This window comes from Alligator mississippiensis, chromosome 1 (assembly GCF_030867095.1).
Source record: "Alligator mississippiensis isolate rAllMis1 chromosome 1, rAllMis1, whole genome shotgun sequence".
Taxonomy (NCBI): domain Eukaryota; kingdom Metazoa; phylum Chordata; order Crocodylia; family Alligatoridae; genus Alligator; species Alligator mississippiensis.
The window spans coordinates 222,378,222-222,396,179 of NC_081824.1; the positions used below are offsets into that span (position 1 = coordinate 222,378,222).

Consider the following 17,958-nt stretch of genomic DNA (forward strand, 5'->3'; position numbering starts at 1 on the left):
GGAGCTTAACAAGTTTGGTTCAACAAAAGTAAAAGAGAGACAGAGAGAGACAGAGGAAAAAGGGAGAAATCTAGCCAAAGGGATGGGATTCCCCCCACCCCACTTATGTATTATTGCCAAATACAGACCTGATCCAAAGTCAGCTGAAGACAGTGGAAGACTTTCTATTGACTTCAGTGAGCATTGGATCAGCCCTCAAAAGCAAAACCTTCGAAAGTCTAGGAAATATTTTCTGGGTTCATGTCTTTCAAATCACTGTCATGGCCACCAAAGAGGAAGAACAGCTAAGAACCCCAAATTGTGATTTCTGAATGGTGACTGATATAGATATAGCTATTTCCCAGCAAATCATCTCTAACTAAACTTTGTGGGGCAAAGTTTGGACTAATGCAAATGTTCACAAGACAGGCCTAGTTTTAATGGTGTTCTTCCATCTCTCCAGCTTACAAGATATCAAATATCCATGGGAGCAATAGAGCTCTGTTGAGTGTTGTGTTTCCTTCTACTTGGACACACTTACATGAGATGCTTACTGTGCATTTGCCTAATAACACTGCACAGTAGAGTGTCACAACACAAACTGTACTAATAGCCTACTGCACAATGTTATTAGGCTAATGTGCAGTAAGTTTCACTAAATAACCATGCACCAGCACTGCTGCGCAGTAACTCTAGGTACTGCACATTTAGTTAGTACTTTAATAAGTATTAAAGTAAATGTACAGTATCTAAGGTGCATTAATGAACATGTAGACGTGCTCTGTGTTTGCCAACATAAAGTGGCAATGCCTTTTTTAAATGCATCCAAATGTCTTTGCTTTGTGATACAGTAGTCAAAGACAAAATTCAGTAAGGGGTTACTTTCAGATGTTCAAATGACACAGGCAATAAAACACATTACGGTCTTACTTTGGAATCTATATTGCAATCCACAGACTCCCAGAAAGGTCAGCAGAGAGAAGCAGCAAATGCAGGGGCCAAAAAGCAAAATGGCCACAAAGGTAATGAATGGAATAAGAAGAAATGAAATGGGTTTATGGAGCTTTGGAATAATCTAAGTAAAGAACACTCAGCTGAATTTCCCTGTGAGGATTCCTACAAGAATTCATTTATCTAAATGTCCTGATTTTCAGGGGAGCTTAGCATTAGCAGTTTTCACTGCAGTCAATGGTTACTGTGATTACTCAACACCTCTGAGGATTAAGAGACTTCCTGAAGTCTTAAGAATGGATTTAAGTGGCTCACTGTTGGTACTCAACTTCAAATACTTTGTCCTCAGTCTTTAAGGAAGGCAGTTGTCACAACATATTGTGATAGTGCTGACTGTAAGACATCCTTATTATCAAGAGTCAGAATCCTCACTTCATATCAGGTGACTGATATCTTCCTAGATAGTTAGGAAGAAGGCTTGCTTATCTAGCTTTATCCCAGCCATGAAGCTGGTCCAATAAAAAACATTACCCAAAAATATCCTTGCCTCATGCATAGGTAGTTTACCCCACAGTCCTGCAAAAGGTACCTGGTTTTCTTTGGAAAGTGACCAGTCAGAGACCAGAGATACATATTCACTCTTACATGAAAGTGAGTACACACTCCTTCAGCTACTACTTAAGTGCAACCATCATATCTTTTTTGATATTGTCTAATTTCTCTATACAAAACTCTAGGACAGTTTAGAATACTGCAGTCAGAGGAATACACGGGAGGAATCTAGTTAAGGAAAACAGGAGGTGAATACCTCATTCACACCCATTGAAATTCTGGCTCAATTTTATTTAACCAATTGGAATCTGCCCAGGATTGGGCACGTGAAATCAAGTATTTTGCAAATCAATAAACCAGTAATGGAGCTGTGACAAGGACTAGCCAAATGCTTTTGGCCTTAACCATGAGCCCTGATGCTATACAAGTCATCCTGCTGCCTGGTTTGAGTAGGTCTGTGGTTGAAGCTTCTATCATTTCACTAATGAGGCTGATAGGAATATGAACAGATGAGTGGTGCAGGGGATGGGGCAAGAAAAAGAAAAAAGTGTTTGCTGTGCTGACAGACTTACACATTCATTTGTGGTTATCTCGTGCAGCAAGAATTTGTGGTTTATTTAAGCACTAGGGTATGTTTTTAACTAAAGTCACTATCAGTCGGATAATTTACTAGATTTCATAGATTTCATAGACATTAGGGCTGGAAGGGACCTCAGAAGATCTTTGAGTCCAGGCCCCTGCCCCAGGGGCAGGAAGTCAGCTGGGGTCATAGGATCCCAGCAACATAAGCATCCAAATGTCTCTTGAAGGCATTCGAAGTAGGTGCTTGAACTACCTCTGGCGGCAGTCTATTCCAGACCTTGGGGGCTCGGACAGTGAAGAAGTTCTTCCTTATGTCCAGCCTGAAACTGTCATGGAGGAGTTTGTGACTGTTCAATCTTGTCATTCCTTGGGGTGCTCTGGTGAACAGATGTTGCCCCAGATCCTGGTGAACACCCCTGATAAACTTACAGGCGGTCACCTGATCACCCTGAGCCTGCGCTTTTCCAGGCTGAAGAGTCCCATAGCTCTCAGTCTCTCATCATAAGGTCTGTTTTCCTGACCTCTGATCATACATATCTCTCTCCTCTGGACTCTCTCAAGCTTCTCCATGTCCTTTTTGAGAACGGGAGAATGATGTCCTGGGATTTGCTTGAGAAACATCCATGGATAGATGCAAGCCAGTGTTTTGCTCGCTTTACTAGCTGCAGCATGTGGTTTAGGTGAAAAGCTATTCTCTAACCAGTTATTATTAGGGGAGAAAGCTAGGTTTCTGCCCATTCCTTAGAACCATAGCTGAATCATTTCTGAGGTTTGAAAACAGTAGCCCTTTACAATATATTTTCACACCTCTGTATGTTTACTGACTGTAGCCCTGTACTTCACAAAAGGTTTTTCTCATGAATCTTATCCTCAAGCCATGTTAATTTAAATCAGTGGTCTGTGTATTTCCAATTAAAGGCCTGGACAAACACCACATTAACACAGGTGTAATTATACCATTTTTGTACACCTATCCAGAGAGGACAGACAGCCAGGTGTCCCAGAGAGCTGCTGAAGTAGAAACTATTACAGCCTCTTGGCAATAGGTTGTGGGGAACATGTTTGCATTGGGCAAATAGCTACCCAAAGATAACAGTAAAGACATGACACATATCTGTGTATTTTACTATTTCTTCCCCTAAGGTAACTTTACACCACATTCTAGTAGTTTATTCCAACATACAGATTCAGATCATGTGTCCACTTTCTTACACACACACACACACAGAGTGTAAAGGTGATTGCAACATTGTAAACATAATGCATTGTGTCCAGGAGGTGTTCTCTACATCTTCTCCATGTAGATGTAACAATTTTAATTATATCAAACTATACCATTACAAACTATTCTTCTATGTTATGTCTGCATGTTCCTAGTGGGTATAAGTGAGTAATACCTTTATAAACGTGAATCATGTTTCATTTGGGTTTAAAATGATGACAATTTAGCTTATTTTATCACAACAGGAGCCTGCAGACCAAGTATTATATCATACTATATATGTTTAAATGCAATGATGATTACCAGTGGGGGCAGGGGGAAACAACCAGGGCACTAGCCTCAAGTGGAGTGCAGGGGGACAAAAGTTTGGCAGGGGATGGAGGGGGACAAAAAAATAGAAGAGGGTTCACTGCTGAACTGGTTGCCACCATGTTTCCAATAGTGCAGCCAGCACCATTGACTTGCCCATATCTGCTGCACCCAAGACACTGAGGTATCATGTTATGCCTCTGGTTACCTTTAGATCACTGGATAAGGGGGCAGATAACTGAAATCTCTATAGAAAAGGAAAAACAAAATGAAATAACTTCATTTAAAGGGAAATAGATTTGATGGCAAATCCACCCCAGGATTCCCTTAGAGTCCAGCCAACACAGAGATAAAACCTACAACTTGCTAAAAGAGGACCATTTATTTCTACAGTCTACTACATGTTTATTACAGCTCTGCCTGTTCACTAGATTTAATAAAAAATTAGGAAAACAAGTTAATGGAAAATGTCATAATTTCTAAGTTATTGATTTAGCAGAGTTTGAAATGGATTCATAGATGTTAGGGTCAGAAGGGACCTCAGTAGATCATCAAGTCCGACCCCCTGCCCTGGGCAAGAAAGAGCGCTGAGGTCAGATGACCACAGTCAGGTGCTTGTCTAGTCTCCTTTTAAAGATCCCCAGTGTAGGGAAGAGCACCCCCTCCCTTGGGAGTCCATTTCAGATTCTGGCAACCCTCACCGTAAACAAATTCTTCCTGATGTCTAACCTAATTCTGCTCTCTGTCACTTTGTGGCTATTGTTCCTAGTTACCCCAAGGGGCACCTTGGTAAACAAAGCATCTCCTATTCCTTGCTGCACCCCTGCCCCCTAATGAATTCATAAACAGCGACAAGATCCCCTCTCAGCCTTCTCTTGCGGAGGCTGAAGAGATCCAGGTCCCTCAGTCTCTCCCCATAGGGCCTTGCCAATAACCAAATGAGTGGTCCTCCTCTGGACCCTCTTAAGGTTGTCCACATCCCTCTTGAAGTATGGCACCCAAAACTGGATGCATTACTCCAACTGCAGCCTGACCAATGCTGCATAAAAGGGAAGTATCACCTCCCTGGACCCGTTCCTCATGCACCTGCTAATGCATGATAAAGTACGGTTAACTTTACTGATCATTTTGTCACATTGACAACTCATGTTCATCTTGGTGTCAGTAATGACTCCCAGATTTCTTTCCGCTGCTGTACTGCTGAGAATGTCCTCTCCCAGCCTGTAAGGGTGTTGGTGATTCCTTTTTCCTAGGTGCAGCACTCTGCACTTGTCTTTGCTGAACTGCATCCTATTCTATTCTGCCCACTTTTCCAACCTATCCAGATCTGCCTGGATCCATTCCTTACCCTCCAGAGTGTTAACTTTACCCCATAATTTAGTATCATCCACAAATTTGGACAGAGTGCTCCTCATGCCCTCGCCCAAGTTACTGATGAAGACATTGAACAGCACAGGTCCACAGACCGAGCCTTGTGGGACTCCACTGCCCACGTCCTTTCAGGTCAATACCAACCTGTCCACTACCATTCTCTGAGTGCAACCCCTAAGCCAATTTGCCACCCACCTGACCATGTAGTCATCTACATCACAGCCACTCAGCTTATTTATGAGAATAAGATGAGAAACTGTATCAAAGGCCTTCTTAAAATCCAAGTAAATGACATCTACCTTGACTCCTTCATCTAAGCATTTTGTGACCTGGTCATAAAAATAAACGAGGTTAGTCAGGCAGGATGTACCTGCTATGAATCTGTGCTGGTTGCCCTTCAGCATTATTTCTCCTGCTGGACTCCCACAACTGTGATCCTTAATAATTTTTTCAAAGGTTTACCAAGGATAGAGGTGAGACTAACCGGTCTATAGTTACCCAGATTGTCCTTCCTCCCCTTCTTGAAAATAGGGACCACCATTGACCCTTTTCCAGTCCTCTGGGTCCTGACCTGAGCACCATGAGTGCTCAAACAGCCATCCCAGTGGCTCTGCTATGACACTGGCCAATTCCTTCAGCACCCTTGGATGTAGATCACCTGGCCCTGCTGACTTGAACACATCCAGTACTTCTATGCGTCTCTTCACTAAGTTGGCACTAACAGTTGGTGGGCTGGTGTCCCTCCTCTGTCTGTCTATGACCCAACTGGGAGATTTGAATTGATCCATGTTCAGGAATATAGAAGCAAAAAACTCATTGAAGAGCTCAGCCTTGTCCCCCCATCTGTCCTAGTTTGTCCTGTAGGGGTCCTATGTTACCCTATGCCTTCTTTTTACTCCCTATATACCTGAAGAAGGACCTTTTGTTGTCTTTAATTTTTGTTGCCAGCCTAAGTTCCATTGCTGCTTTGGCCTTTCTAACTGCCTCCCTGCAAGTACAGGCCGAGTAGGTATACTCCTCCCTGGAAGCTACCCCCTGCTTCCACAGCCTATATGCCTCTTTTTTGCCCCTAGGCTTTCCTGGATTTCCCTGTTCAGCCAAGAGGGTTTCTTGGCCCCTTTGCCCCCTTTCTTGTGCAATGCGATTGTCTCCTTCTGCACCTGAAGGATTGCTCCCTTTAGGAATGACCACCCTTCCTGGACTCCCATCTCACCAATGCTCTTGTCCTTCAGTGCCTCCCTAACTAATCTCCTAAGCACTTTGAAGCTAGCCTTTCTGAAGTCTAGCACTTCTGCTCTACCGGTTATCTTTCCCACCCTTCACCAGATTGTAAATTCAGTCAGTTGATGGTCACGGTCCCCTAGGTTACCCTGCATCCGCAGACCCCCCACCATGTCATCCCCTGTAGTCAACACCAAGTCCAGTAAGGCATTTCCCCTAATGGGACCATATACTTCCTGCATTAGGTGCAGGTCCTATATGCAGTTTAAGAACCTACATGAATAGTTAGATTTGGCTGACTGCTCCTCCCAGCAGATGTCAGGGTAGCTTAGGTCACCCATGACAACTATGTCCCTTGACCTCTGAGAGCTGCCCTGAGAAGTCCAGGTCTGGCTCATGCTCCTGTTGTGGTGATCTGTAGCAGACCTCCACTATCAAGTCCCTTTACTCCTGACCCCCTTGTATTCTTTTTCTTTGTTGCAACCTTTTTTACAAAAGCTCGTATTCAAATTTCACTCTGAATTTTTTGAATACCAAAGCCTCATTTTCTTTTTGAATGATATTTTTGGTAAAGATAAATATATTTTGAAACCAATTTCAATAACATTTCTCATACTGATTGTTTTGGTTTGGGGTTTTTTTTTTGTTTGTTTCTTTGTGTTTTAAATGTAGAGAAAACTTGAAAAATATCTACCAGCCCTAAGGATCTATTTAACAAAGTCATATATTCACTATTATAGTAGTAGATATGTGATAGAAGCATACAGGCCCAAAAAGATACGCAGAGAGAACTATCTTCTGCCAGTTCTCTATGGCTAAGTACAGACATTCAAAAGCCCATGGCAGAAGCACTCTATTGCACTTTACTTAAGGAGCTAAAAGTTAGACCGTGAGCAAACAGAACAGACATTCACTGTTCATTGCAGGGACTTGGAGCCTGCCTGTACTGGCTGTTTGGAGTGCTACCATATGCCTCCCAGGAGGCTGCCAGAGTGGTCCCTATCCCCAGTCCTGTCTCCCCTTCCTCAGCTGGCGACTGTCAGCAACAGCTGCAGAGGAGAGACACTGGACCACTTCCCCTGAATCACCTGCAGCCAAGCAGTGGCATGTCACAGGGCTGGGGCTGCTGCATGGAGAAAGAGCCCAGACCTCTTTTCCCCTGCACCTCTTTCCCCCAGCCAGGCAGCTGTGCATCGCAGAGCCAGAGGGGCTGTAGGAACAGAGACACCCCAGTCCTCTCCCCCAACCATGCTGCAACTCACAGCCCGCTGGAGGAAGGAGGCAGGGCTGGGATCAGAGCCTGCCACTGAGTTGGGTCAGTGACAGCCAAGGGGGAAGGGCCGGCCCAGTGCTCTGGCAGAGCAAATGAGCTCTGCCTGAGGCTAGAGCACAACCCTGCACTATTCCACTTGGGATGCTAGCAGAATGTGACCTAGCTTAACTCGCAATGGATGTGGCACATATGTTTAAAAAAGCAATCTAACAAAAAGCACTTTAGTCTAATACCACATCCACAGAGAGTTAACCTAGCGTGTGATCCACCATTTTTAAAGGACTCTAAGGGCCATAAAAGTCTGCTCAGTTATGGTTTTAGAGCCATTTCTGCATGTTTAAAGCGTGATAGGTGTAATGTCTGTACTTAGCCTAAATTTTTGTGATTTTCCAACTCTTATTCCAAATACAAAACACCAAGATATCAAATACATTCAAGGATGTATGGATGCACCCACACACTATGCATATGGCATAATGAAGACATAACAGTTGTCTTCATAAAGGTGTAAATATAGAACATGAATTATTTAGTTTACATTTACTCTTGGATTTTGCTTTTATCAGATGTCAGCTAGTGGGAAAAAATGACAAACACTTTCAGAAGTCTGTTTCTTATTTGCAACAGATTCAAGATTCTTTTAAACAGTGCACCTCTATCTGATTAAATCAAGGAAGTTAGAGGATGGGCACCAGCTGGAGACAAAATTGACGCAATTAAGAATAATAAAACAGTAGTACTTTCTTTTAATATGTTTATTTTGTTTCATTTCATGTACACTTATCAGTGCATTGTATGTCAGGCTTCTGGAAGAAATAGTCTAAACTTAAAGCAGTGCGCAGAGGAAATAAGAAAGATATACTGTTTTACAAAAATAGAGTGCAACCTATATATTTTATCTGACCAGATGTCAAGAATTAGGACACTTAAGATTAATTGGTTTGGGGGCGTGGTCTCACCTATCGCCCTTCCCAAAAGCTATTAAAGTCTAGGAAACTTTCCATTAGACACAATGGACTCCACCAGACACACCGTTGACCCTGCCTCATTCAAGTATCTGGACTCTCTTCCAGGACAGAAGGTCCTCCAATAACAAGGATTCATGGATCTGATGTCACTACTAGAAAGTCCTTTGTTTAGCAGGATGCCCCATGACAGCTATCAGCCCACAAACAGGATCTTAAAATCCAGTGCTGCTTGACATTGCATTCAGAAGTAATTAGTCTCATCTAGTCCTAGGGACTAATTCATACTCTATGGTTTGGGTTTTTATTTTTTCCATCAGTCTTGGGCTATTAGCATAGATGAGGCTTGACTGGAATGACATCGAGAACCTGTTTCTCCTGCCCACCATGCTGAAACTGTTCTGCTGAGCACAGCTGGAAAGCCAGGGATCACAAAGTAGAGAGGACAGACCCCCAAGGCATGAGTGTATCTTCTATGCATGGAGTCTAAGGTGACTTCTCAGGCTTGGCTGGGACATCTGTTATCTGTAACCTCTCCAGGTCTCTCTGAGGGGCTAGTTGGAAGGTAAATGGATTACCCACATGTATACATGCAGAAGTCCAAGTGGGGATCAAGCCCACACTGATCTGGACACAGTACCAACATATTTGGCTCACCATAACTTGGAGAAGAAGTCTGAAGGGGAATGCCTACCATACTAATAGTTTTGAAACCTTGGGAAACCAGCTAGCTTGTTGGGTAGGTAGCAACTGAAGGGAATGATCTAAATTTCCAGAGATTACTACACCATAGAGAGAGGGGAAATAGGGGATATGTTCTTTTCAATGGAATAGATGTAAACCAAGCCATCACCTCTACTGATGGAGTCTATGGTAAATACCTGAAAGGAAACAACTGCATAGTTAATTGGCGCTGGTTGGTATGCAGTACATACCAAGCCACTCAGACAACCAGTAAGATCAGTACCCATACTTTTATGACACCGGGTTACCAGCTGTCTCTCCACAAACCATTTTATTACTGTAAAATATAAAGGACAGCCAAGCCTTCCCCCTTACGGCTGCCAGAACTTCCACCCCTTGAGTTCAGATAAGTTTATTTGGGTTATAATTCAATAAAACTGCAGTCGTTTTCCAACCATTGCAAACAATGAGCTAGTGTCATGTTTCAGGCATGTCCTCAACAGCAAGGTCTTCACAGTATAAGCTGAGGTCACCCTTAACCGTGATGATAATAAATAAATGAATAATAAATATATTAACCAGCCTGACAGTTCATCCTCAGACAACATTTTTCAACCACGCAACTCCGTGTTTTATAAAGATGGGCCAATGTGATCAGTCCTGTTTTCACAGATGCAAAAACTGAACTGGGTGCCCTAAAAACTGGATGGCAGAGCAAGTTACATGCTCTGGAGCATTAAAAAAAGTAAAAACATACTGAACTTGGTTGGGCAATAAAGAACACAAATGTATTTGCATCCAATTGGTAAAATAACAATCCTGCCTGAAAAACAAACTGCATGCAGTGCAAACATTGCTGAGATTACTGGAAACCAGAAAGACAAAGGTAGCCAAATTATATTAAGAACATATATCCAGAGATATCAAGATAGATAACACATAACATTAACATTAGAAACAATGCGGGAATATATTATCTGTTCAGGTAGATGTTGTAGACCACCCATAGAAGACGTGGATTGGGAAGTTAACGATGACGGTTAAGAAGCAGAGTAGGTACATTCTTTTTTCTTAACATTTTTTTTGTTTTGGCATCTTCTTATACTAGCAAATGAAAAGAAATCTCCAATCGCACAAGCAGAGTTTATGGGAAATCAAAAAGACACTTCAGCAGAAACTGAAAAAATACGTAAGAAATAGTGCTTAAGAATCTCAAGGGCATCAGTAGGGGAAGAAATTCCTCTGCAGGTGTACAACACAGAGAAAAGAGAGAATATACAAAATGGTCTTAAAAGAGTAACCGATGCTGAAGACTAACATAAGACAACTCTAATATAAGACCTACCTTTAAAAATAGAGCTAAACAGGAGCTCAGAAATGACATCCCTTCTTATGAAAAAACTAGCCAGAAGCCTCACAAGGGCAGAACACTACAATGTCTAAACTGACAGGGTCAGAGCAGCTTCTGTAAGGAAACATCATGCACCTACTGTATTAGAGCTCTTTGAAAAAGTTAATAAGATAGTAAATAAAGATGACCTAGAGAGCATAATTTACTTGGATTTTCAAACAGGTTTGATAAGATCCCTCATAAAAAAACTATTAAGGAAAACAAATAGCTAAAGGCCAAGGGGCAGAGTCTTGTCACTGATTAAAAAAAGAGGTTAGGCAACAGGAGAGTTGCTGTGGTGGACTGCTGGTCTTCAGAGTGGAGAAAAGTTAACTGTGGGATAACGCAGGGGTCACTTTTGGGTAGGGAGAAGAAACCTTTTTACCTAATTTTGTAACCCAGTCTCAGTTCAAAAGTTCACCTCAAATAATTGGGTTTGTATCCTGAGTCCAAGAGGCCAAGATAAATCAATCAGAACAGACTGGAGTGGGAAGAGCTAAATGAAAGCAAGAGCACAAAAGGAAAGAAACGCGAAAGCAAAGACAAACAATTTTAATGAAAAATAAATGATGGGCCGGTAGGCACACATGCAGATGCATACATGAACATCATTTATGTGGCAGAATGACTACATGCATGTGTTTACAGTTCATTTCCAGCTTACATTTTGTGGGTGCTTTTCTAACCCTAGTAAAGTCTAGAAATCCATGTTTTTGTTTTCTAACTGAATCACCCTTGGAAGAAAAAACCCCAACAATCATGGGTTTAAGTTATAGGAAAAATAAGGTCTGTGAACTCAAACTGGTTTTACAGTCCTGATAAACAGTTTGAGTCATGCAGAAAACCTCAAAACTTGTAAGGTTAGTCCACCCCTCACATGGGATTGGTGTCAATGGATATATTTAGCCCCAGACTCTGCTTAGTTGCTGTGGAGCATGTGTGGGGGACCAGAGGTCCTCAAAACTTCTCCACCCCAGCATATTCTGTACACAGTGTTGCCTGGACACAGTCACAAACACTAAACTCAGCCAAGTAACGTGGCTGTTCCCTCCAAATGACCCCATGGACACTAGCTCCTCTCCCCTCCCCATCTTTGCTAGTACACAATGAATCATCTGCTACATGTACTGAAGGAATGTAGCACCAGCAACTGCTTCCGTGTTTGCCTGGAAGCTGAAGTTGACATATGTATATCATAGCTAATCAGCGTGTCTATATTGCATCTCACTTCCAACCATATCACTATGTTTGTTAATAGTCTAATTAAGGTCATCAACTGCTGGAAGGCAAGCAGTCTTTCATTAAACCATGGCAGTAGAATGTATAGCCCAGACCCAAGAAGAAACCATTTTGGAGCCAATGTGATAGAAAAGAGAATGAGGCAGGAAGAAAGCTTCAGATGCATGGGTTTGTAAAAAAGGCACTTCCCCCAGTCACAATGAATCACAAGACTGGTCCTCAAAAACCAGGGAGTAAAAGCTTGACAGACAGGAGAGAGAGAGAAAATAGGGACATCATTATGCTATGTAGCAATCTGCCCATGGGTCAGGAATGGTCACTGATGATGTGAAAAACAATGAATAAAACTCCAAATACAGTATAAAGGTCCAATCTGGCTGAGGCATTTACCTTAGGGCATGTACAAGCATTCAGATCAGCCAGTTGAAGCTTGGCAGTTTAGTTTAAGCCATGTGAGACTCGCATGCTTGTACAAGTTTCAACCAGGTAACAGGCTGCCTTCATGCTCTGCAGACAGCCTGCAACACTGAAGGCAACCAGCTGCACACATCCCAGCGTGCTTTGGCAGGATCCCCCCTCTGCCTGAAAGCAAATGACAGCAACCCAGGGCATAGGTCAGGGCTCACTGACTGGTGCCCGAGGGGACCACGCCGCCACCCCAAAACACCCTGTCCCTCCCTCCCAGCTGTCAAGCAACCAAACAGCAAGACCCAGAGCAAGTCTTCTGTGTCTGGTGTCTGATCTCACTGGGGAGATGTGTCTACAGGTGGCAGGGGGGCTCTGGCTACGGTGCAGCTCTGGCTGCGGGTAGAAATCGAACAGCTTCACAGCCCCAGGGTAGTAGAGGGGCAAGGCTTTCCCAGCTGTTCAGATGTCAGGGGAAGGTGTCTACTGTGACTCAGGCTGCAGCAGGAGACTGCAACCCAAGTCACGCCTGGGTCCAAAGCAATAGCAGGACATGCTGGGATACTGGAGGTCACTGCAGCAGGTCTAATCAATTGGGGTGCTATGCAAACATTCATTCAAATGCTTGCACCCGAATTGAGTAACTCTTTGACCATGACTGATGTGGTAAAGATTTCATCCACATCAGCCAGTTGAGGTGAAGGGAACACTTACACACAGAGCATTTCAACTAGTGGAGCGGTGATTCCACCGGTTGAAATGAAGTGTTTGTATGTGCCCTTAAAGAGATAGTCAAGTTTGGCAACTCTTATAAAATCTTGTCATATCAGTCCAGGATTATTAAACTGAACAGAGAGAGAGCAGTGGGAGCTTTTGAAAGATGAGAGTCAGGCTCCTGTGCATCCAGATCCTGCCATATGGCTGGGGAACCTCTGTGAACCACAGTAGGATTCTTATCTTTTTCCTGATGCTCGTCTTCCTCTCATTTTATTTGCAGAATCAACTCCTCTGTTGCAATATAGGCACTGACTTCAGTCCAGCTACAGGGATTAACATCAGCTCAAGAACTCAAGAGCAAGGATTGATCATTTTAAACTGCACAGTAGGACCACAGAAATGTTTTTGACAAGTGACTGGTCAGTGTCAAATATAAAAGGAAACATGGAAAAAGTAATTATTTTTAACAGGAAGTATGTGTGGGCTAAGGTGGGGGAGGGAGAGAATTTTATTTGATATGTTTATTTAAGAGAAATAACTAGTTAGGGTCCTCCAGTTTTTCCTTGTTTTCATTTTATGCTTTCCCTTAACCCACTTAATCAGGACGCTTAGGCAGTGTTTGTTTGCTGGGTTCTCTTTCAGCTAAGATCGTGTTTACTGGAAGAGAGTTTCTCTGCATGAAGTACTTTGCCTGTTGGTAAGGGATTTTCTTACCTTCAGTGCCCTGTGCATTTCTTTTTTTTCACAGGGATGTTTGATCTCCTTATCTCTAGTTTTACCTGGTTTGTTTATTGAATTTTTAGACTCCTTACTCAGGTTTAAGGATCCTCTGTTTATGACTCTATTTATGTGTTTCTCTTCAGGATGGCAGGATTGCTGTGCTGTTATACGTTTCTGGGAGAGGAGGATATTGGTCAGAGGTTAATGGTTACACTTGCAAAAGAGAAACGTTTGTTACGAGAATATGTTTACTTTCCAGCTCATTGCTCAAAGTGGCAGGTGAGAAGGCCTTTTGATCACAGGTAGGAATATTCATTCAAAGAGTATGGGAATCTCAATCCAGATCTCAACCCGACCAAAGTCTTTCAGGCTCAGAAACCTTTAGTAATTGTATTTTATGTTATTCAAGATAAACAAAGAGAAACAGTTACTTGGGAATCGGGGAACACTGAAAATTATACGATAAAAAAAACGTTGTACTCTACGTTAATTCAGTACACATGAATGCTTAGTTTTGTCTTTTCTTCATAACTTAACTGGCTTTATTCATAAACTTCATTTCCATGTTGGCTATGTATCAGAAGGAGGTGATCTTCCTATTTCTATTTTAAAAGAGAGGTCAAGCTACAAGAGAGCCATTGTGGGGGACAGCTGCTCTTCAGAGTGGGCAAAATTTAGCCATGAAATAGGATACAGGAAGGGAAGGGAAACCTCCTTTTTGCCTAATTTTGTGATTGTTGCAGGGAAGGGAAACCAAAATGGTGGCTCAGATGCAACATGTGGGAGACCTTAAAATGTATCATTTTATGCTATGGATTCATCACGCTCTTAAGGTGAGAACATTGTGTACCAATCAGGTAAGATGGATGTAATTCTGCTCTCGACACTGCTTATTTTAAGACACAGATATAGGCCTTGGGCATGGAATAAAATACCAGAATCCCAAGAGTCTTGCAAGCCTATCTAAAGCTCCCATTACCTTAGTGCCTGAGCACCTCACAATATGCCTCCTAGGTAAAGAAGTGTATTATCTCTACTTACAGAAGGGAAGCAACAGCAGAGGAAAGTTAAGTGATCTCTCTTTACCTAGTATCACAGAGGGAAGTCCATAATATTGTACAGATAAGAACCCAGATGTGTGTAAGGCCTAGGTTAGCAGCTTAGCCACTGGCTTATGCATCTTCTCTGCTTATCGCATCCTTTTATAAAGTGACATTTGAAAATTTAAGGTTAAATTCTGGTCTCAATTAAGCCCAAGTAAATCTAAAGCAATACTACTGACCTTATTTGAGTTACTATGGACACAGCAGAGCAGAATCTGGCTTTTAGTATGTTAAAAACAACAGAAAGCTAAGCTTCATATTTCTTACTCTGTTGCATACTTATTAAAAAAAGGGAGTGCACCAGTGTAAGAAGAAACTGCTATTTCCAAATTGCTGAGTTTTATCTTTTCCATATATTTGCCAGAATGTTAGTAGCCACTTGATTTAAATTTCAAAGGGCTACATTTCTTTATTGGTCCCCACATCTTGCTGAATACAAGCTCCACTAGGAGCATACTTCTAGTATTAGCTATATACTCATAAATATGGAATTGGCTTTATAACAAGAAAAAGCTTTTCCCTCACAGAGGACACTGGTATATCAAGTCAGAGGAAAGCGAATTATTACCTTGATTCAGATACAGGGAGTTAGTCTGTGTTTTCAACCATATCCCCATACCTTTTACATCTGGAGCAAGTTAGTAGGGAGTTGGCCAAAGATGGAACATAGGGAAAGAGCCAATCAGATATTTTTTAGCCGTTTTTTTAAGAAACATGCCTTTGTCTATCAAACCTGAAACATTTGAAAAATGTAGTTATTTTGATGAAATTGCATTTGGGGAGGAGGGGGGAAAAAAACCCCTAACTGAAGTATTTCCAAAGGTCAAAAATATCCCATTTTGGCATTTATGTATTGGAGCATTTTGATATTTTTGTTCTGAACCAACTTTTCAAAATGAAACTATTCTATATCAAACTACTTTCAGAATTTTAAAAATCTTTTAGCCAGAACAAAATATTTTCATCTTGTCAAAACAAACCTTTTTTTTTTTTTTTTTAACCTAAATTAATTTTGGAGGGATTTTTTTTTCCATGGGAAATTTCAAGGTGTTTCATTTTCATTGAAAATGAAAAAAAAAAAAAAAAAAAAGAATTCAAAACCATGAACTTCCTTATGAAGCAAAAAATTGAATTCCCATCTCATTCTATACAGAAATTCCCAGATTGGATAAATCCAATATCCATCTAATTCATTGCTTCCAACAACAGCTAATACCAGATGCTTCAGCGGAAAGTATTGTTCTAGTTTTAAGTTGATCGTGCATATGAGCTTACCTCACTTTTTATGGATCGGGCTTAGGAAAGACATCTTTTCCCCAGAATATACACTGATAACAACAGTTTAAGGCCATGAACTGGTACAATAGCCTTCAAATCAAATAACCAAGAAAAGGGCCCAAAGGGTTAAATGCACTAAAAACATGAGTAAAACTTCACATAAAATAAAATCTGATTTGGTATTTTTATTGCACACACAAAAATATAAAAAAAGTACAAAAGTCAGGATGATGGGGTCCCAATTTTACATTGACCCTGACCATAATTCGAGGGTGATTTTTATGGTGTTAAGGTTTCAGGGTCAACACAAAATCAGAACAATATGTTGTTTCCTTATAATTAGATTCTCTTTAAGATATGAGGCAGGGAGGTTAATATAGTTTCCAAGATGCATGTTGGCATTAACTGTTATAACACCAGTTATTGTTATCTTTGTGAATCTTCATTCTTTTTTAACATTGTTGAGTTTTTTGGCCTCAGTGAAATCTTGCTGCAGTGAATTCCACAGACTAATTCCATATTGTGTGAAAAAATATTTCCGTCTATTAATTTTGAATTGCCACCTTTTAACTGGATATCACGTTGTTTTTTGTATTCAGAAATGATGGTGACGGTAAGGATAGGAAATGGCTGGTAGTAAGTTACTACAAATGACTACATATCCCAACCTCCAAACAGAAGCAGTGAGGAAATTGGACCATACAGAGTTGAGAGTTTGCTTTGGTTGCTGAATTCAAACACTCTTTAAAGAAGTTTGGTTCTTAAAGACAGGTGCTCTGTACTTTCTGAAAATCAGGCCACTTAAAATGTCTCCAGGCAGCCAGCCGAAAACCCAAGCTCACTATTGACTTTTGATGGTTTGGGCTCAACTCATATTCAGGCTAATGCCTGAAGGCAAAACCAAGGCCTAGATTTGATATATCAAGATCAGGAACTCGCATGCCTCTTCTCCGTGTAAATAATGACACACTATTGAAAATAGTGCAAATGGTTGGACTAGACAGACAGACAGACAAGTAGCATGGAACAAACACTGGTGCCACAGTCATCAGTACGTTCTCACCTAAGGATGTGAGCAACTTAAGTCAATCTTGATGCAAAGAGACGGTACTATAGAGTTTACCAATGAGGCAAAAATGGCCGTGCAACTAAGAATCAGAAATACCACCTCTCATTCAAAACAAATAAGGCATTACTAAACTCAAAAATCAAAGAAGGATAGGGCTGTTTTTTTACCTTGAAACAAGTGCTAATTCAATTAATTTTTCCCTTCACTTTGGCCCGGATCTTGACCTGCGTCTTGCTCTCCCACCTACTAGTCCTATTTATACTTGGCCTTGATAAAAAACAGACCTATTCTTAAGCACAATGTACAAACTAATCATTTATACTAGGAGAGCTAAGTGGATGGTACAGAACCCTTTTGAACCTATGTTACATTTTAACTACTTTAACCACATCCAGCTGTGCAAAGTTCAGTCATTTACTGCTGAACGCAAGTCTACTGTGAGATCATTTGTAGGCATGTTGCACATGATTCAAGAAAAAGGAGAAAATTATCAATGTGTGAGGCATAGGTGCCTGAGTATGTGGAGGCCTGAGGGCCCTGGCCCCTCTCAGGGCCCAAACCTGAGGAAATGATGTAATATTTCTTAGGAATGATGACTGAGGTCAGCAATCTGGGCTTTCTGTTCACTGCAGAAAAGTGCAGATTTTCTCCTTCAACGGAGAAAAAAACTGGGAAACTGCCAGCCTGCAAGGGGAAGCCAGCAGAGTCCCAGCCTGCAAGGACTGGGGGGAGCAGGGAGGGCGATCAGAGGCAGGGGGAACCACATACATGTGCACACGCACGTGCATGTGGCAGCCAACCAGCGGTGGAAAGCAGCTCCCTTCAGGTAAGTCTATGGGGTCATGGCAGAGGGAGCACAGATGATGCGGTGGGGGGGCACAATCAACATGGCAGAGAGGGGCAGGGAGGGTCAAGGTGATGCAGCGGG

At 41.8% G+C, this 17,958-nt stretch overlaps 1 long non-coding RNA gene across 1 annotated transcript in view; it reads right to left on the reverse strand.

Moving 5' to 3' along the window:
• The window catches only part of LOC109286496 (uncharacterized), a 99,116-nt gene extending 81,835 nt beyond the window's left edge, over positions 1-17,281 (reverse strand). The window contains exon 1 of the long non-coding RNA XR_002094564.2: positions 17,198-17,281. This is a non-coding gene — a long non-coding RNA (uncharacterized LOC109286496). The remainder of the gene's footprint in view (positions 1-17,197) is intronic.
• Between the last annotated feature and the right edge of the window lie 677 nt (positions 17,282-17,958).